Below are 5,056 nucleotides of genomic sequence, written 5' to 3' on the forward strand. Positions count from 1 at the left end.
CAACTGGTGTATGAAAGAGTTGAACATCGATAGCCAGTGCACTAGACGTGCAAGTTTGAGCCTGCACGGAACTCGACTCGATGTGGGCAGCCTTACCGTTTGCTTGTTTTCGTATGCGGACGCTTTTCTGGAAAAACTCCGAAGCGCGAATTCGTGGTAATATATGTTTACTCATATTCAACTCATTTCAAACATACGAGATGTTTTTCTCAAAACAGTTGGCTTTCACGGCCTTCAATTATATTCTATAATAATGTTGTTTCTATCGTTAAACTTTTTATGTAAAATTATTTAAAAAAATATTTATTAGCAAGTAATGCAGTAAAAATTTCAGTCTTTATTTTTTAACAGAGATCTGATTCCCCAACACTGTGAAATTCTCCTAAAATATTGAAAATATAATAATATGAAATATCACGAGATTAATTTGCTAATCCCCCCCCTCTCTCTCTCATGTGATCGACCAGGATGATTGTATGGACCCCCCCCCCCTCCCTCACAGCCATCACGAGATTTATGGACGGCCCCTTATCGAACAAGCTAGATTATCGCACGGAACTGTGGTAAATTTCATATTTTTACAACTGTAGAGTGTGAGGATCAGCGCATTCCATTTGAGCGCACTCTGATTCTACACCGGCTCTTTTATAACCACTTCACACGGTCTTCCGCACCGGAATGGCGCAACAACTGTCAATGATTGCACTTGCTGAGATAAAAAAAAGTACGCTCTCACGTTCGACACCGAACTTCACACCGTTAGAGATGTGAAATAACACACTTCAGTTGCAGAGGGAAAAACTTTCATTTATCGGTGTGACTACTACTTTTTTTCTACCAGTGTATTCGTACACAAATTTCGGTGCAAATAGCTCACGGTCTAATTAAAAACAAAATATAGATTTTAGCAGTTTTAGATAAAAAAAATTTTTAAACTTTTTAAGAATTTTGACAGGCTTCAGGAGAATAAAAAAACATTTCCTAGGAAAATTGAAAATGATTTTTTTTTAATAAACTAATTTTAAGAGATTATTTAAAAAGATTTATAACGATTTACAACATTTCCAGTAAATTTGAAAAAATGTAGAACAGCCTATAGATGTCTTAATATTTTGAAATAAAATTTCGAAGCACTTTAAGGATTTTTAAACTATTTAAAATTAAAATAACTTCTCATTTGAACTGAGTTCAAGTAGGTAATTTTTTCATTTTAACCAATTATGTGTGGAAATTGGTATTTATCTAAAAGAATTATAATTTGTGTTGGAACAGGGAGCTTTAAAATTTAAATCAAATTCCGAGCTAGAAAATGGAGTTTTTTAAAAAGAATGAATCCTAATTCTAAGTTAAAACGGGATATTTGAAAAAAAATTTAATTATGAAATGGAAGAGGGAATTTAGAAGAAAGATTTTAATTCTTAATTGAAACGAAGAATTTTCGAAAAGTATTAAAATTCCGGATTTAAACAAGGAATTTTTAATTTTTAACCAATTTTGAGTTTGAACTAGAATTCATCCAGAAGCACAACAATTCTGAATGAATAGCTGACTGGAACAGGGGATTATAAAAAAACATTCTAATTTTTAGTTGAAATTCAACATTTTCGTAAAGGATTGAAATTCTTCTTTTTAAAAGGGATTTTTTTAAAAGAATTTTACTTCTAAGTGAAAACGACGAATTTTCTTAAATAATTGAAATTTGGAATTTGAACAGGGAATTTTTAACCAATTCTGAGCTGGAATTATAATTTATCTACGAAAATAACCATTCCCCATGGAAAATTGCGTTTTTCAAAGAAATTTATGAATTGGAACAGGGAATTAAAAAAAATTCTAATTCTTACAATTAGTTGAAATGGAAAATTTTCGAAAAGAATTAAAATTGTGGATTTGAACAGGGAGTTTTTCGAAAAGATTTAAAATTTCTGATTTAAAGAGGGAATTTTTCATTTTTAACCAATTTGGAGCTGGAACTAGAATTTAAAATTGCTTAAAATGGTATAATGTTGAACATTTTTTAATTCATTGATTAATTCTTCAATTTAAAGCATTGAAAATGATAACGTGGACTTATATTTTTGGAACTGAATCTTTGAACTCTACAAGTTACAAAAGTTTAACATTTATAATTTGGCAGTTTAATTGCATTTACATTAAAATTGTTCAGTTGAGAAGTGTTACTAGCTTCCATTTTATACGTGTAAATTATTGATCATTTGAATAAAAAATCGTTGAATGAAACAACTTCAAAACAATTTCATCCCCCTACCAATCAAGTATCACCCCCGAAATCATTCGCTAAGCACTAAAAAATCAATAAAATTCCTCTAAGGTCCAGACCTCAAATATTATTGTTTTAAATGGTCCCATTTAATGTTTTTTGAAGTCAAAAAAAATATCATCCCCCTAAGACTCAACGATCACCCCCAAAATCATCCCCTTAGTACTAAAAAAATCATTAAAATTTCCCTAACTTCCATACCTAAAATTTTATTTTTTTAAATGATTTAATTTAATGTTTATTGAAGTCAAAAACAGTTTCACCCTCCTAGAACTCTAGAACCACCCTCAAAATCATCCCCCAAACATTAAAAAATCATTAAAAATACCCTAATTTTGAGACTTAAAATTTTATTCTTTTAAATGGCTTCATTTAATGTCGAAAAAAGTCCAAAACAGTTTCATCCCCCGACTACTCGAGGATCACCCTCGAAATCACCCCCTAAGCACTAAAAAAATCATTCAAAATCCCCTAACTTTGAGACCTAAAATTTTATTCTTTTAAATGGTTCCTTTTAATGTCTAAATAACCCCAAAACAGTTTTATCTCCCAACCACTCTAGGATCACCTCCAAAATCATCCCCCATACATTAAGATAGACTGACAGGCAGACACATTCGCAAAAACCTTTTTTTCGTATTCTGGGGGTCTCAAAACGTTGCCATTTGACCAAAAAAAAATGGGGGAGGGGTCATATTTTACAAAAATCGAATACCTTCTCTGATGAGAATGTAAAAATAACAAATACAGAAATTAACGGAAAAAAATAATTGCCGAAAATCTAAATTAACGAATTGTAAAATGTGCCAAATTTAATATAACGACAAGATTTTTAAGGGCATGCTCTTCGGTGACCACGTGACTAATCTAGTCCCCGGTTATGAACTTTTTTTTTGGTGTTCACTGTGTCCACACGAATTGAGATATCGTGTGTAAACTTTGACAGATAAAATAAAAAGCACTAAAGAACGTTTGTATACATCAATATATCGGTAATTTTAAAGAAAGTTTATTTATAAATTGATGGAATTGGAAAAATAAAAGATAAATTTCAAATTGGAAACAAAGTCACACCAGAAATGTGATCAAATTTACTCGTCGGAGTTCTCCAACCAACTTCCATAATTCTTGACTTAGAATTGTTTTACACCAGTACAAAAAATCCACAAGAATATATAACCATTAAAAAATTTTAATTATTTTCTGAAGATGCACATTTCTCAAGCTAGTACTTTCACGGATTTTCGAGTATCTAAGATGTTCCTCGATTTTTTAAATCGAGGCATCTACTTTATCGTCGTTAAAAGTTTATTTCCTATTCCTATAGTATGTTACTAGAAATCTTTCTTCGTAATTATAAACATTTTGATATATACAAACGTTCCTTAGTGCTATCTGTATAACTTCGTAAATCCTGAACACGATATCTCAATTCGTGTGGACGTAGTGAGGACCAAAAAAAATTAAAATCATTTCATTCTCTATACACAGAAATTTCGTGAAAGAACTTAGTCACTTGATCTCGACTTTATCGAAGTTCTAAGTTTCTTTTTTTCTCCGCTAGAAATCGCTATAAATGCCCAAAAAATAATGATAGGTTACGTGTGTGCAGATACTTATTTGTTGATATGCAACGAATGTGCAAATTTTATTGCTTATATTAATTTTTTTCAAGGCTTAGACGATTTAGTATAAAATTGGTGTCAGTGCTCAATATGAGCGAATCAAAAAATCTAAAATGCATCAAACCGAAAATGATCTGTTAAGTGCTATAACTCGAATGGTAATATCCAATTCCATCAATTTATAAATAAACTTTCTTTAAAATTACCAATATACTGATGCATACAAGCGTTCTTTAGTGCTTTTTATTTTATCTGTCAAATTTTAAACACGATATCTCAATCCGTGTGGACACAGTGAACACCAAAAAAAAAGTTCATAACCGGGGACTAGCTTGGTCACGTGGCCACTGAAGAGCATGCCCTTAAATGCAAAGAAATAAAATCCCGAATTATAAAATGCACAATTTAAAAATATCAAAACTATGAAGTACTGTATTACAAAACAAGAAGCAAATTAATAAATTCACACACATATTCCAAATTTAAAAATTTTAATTTGCCTTTATTTGAAATTGCCGGAAATAATTAGAAATGTATCTTTTGTTATTTATTGAATAATTAAATAGATTGTTTTATTTGTAATTTAAGACATAGGTGTCTAACAATTAATTAATTATGCTCGGAAATTCTAATTTTCGGGAATTGAAATATTTGTGGGAATGGAATAATTTGGTATCTGTATAATTCGGAAATTTTATAGGTAGGTAAGTTTTATTTCCGTATCTTTTTGAATTCGGGATTTTATTTTTCAGCAATTAGAAATCGTGTTTATCGTATTTTTTGGACATTAAATGGAACCATTTAAAAGAATAAAATTTTAGGTCTCAAAATTAGGTGATATTTAATAATTTTTTTAATGTTTGGGGGATGAATTTGGGGGTGATCCTAGAGTGCTAGGGGGATGAAACTGTTTTTAACTTCAATAAAAATTAAATTGAACCATTTAAAACAATAACATTTAGGTCTTGAAGTTAGGGGAATTTTTATGATTTTTTTTAGTACTTAGGGGATGAGTTTGGAGGTGATTCTTAAGTGGTAGGGGAATGAAACTGACAAGGGCTTCTTCTTACATCAAATGGAACTATTTAAAACGATACAATTTTAGGTCTCGAGCGTTTTATAAAAAAAAAAAATTTCGTTGTAAACGTTG

General features: G+C 30.5%; 1 protein-coding gene across 1 annotated transcript in view; it reads left to right on the plus strand.

Annotated features, from left to right (window-relative positions):
- The window catches only part of LOC117177652 (microtubule-associated protein Jupiter), a 197,632-nt gene that overhangs the window by 64,583 nt on the left and 127,993 nt on the right, over positions 1 to 5,056 (plus strand). The window lies entirely within an intron of this gene.

This window comes from Belonocnema kinseyi, chromosome 8 (genome assembly GCF_010883055.1).
Source record: "Belonocnema kinseyi isolate 2016_QV_RU_SX_M_011 chromosome 8, B_treatae_v1, whole genome shotgun sequence".
Lineage (NCBI taxonomy): Eukaryota > Metazoa > Arthropoda > Insecta > Hymenoptera > Cynipidae > Belonocnema > Belonocnema kinseyi.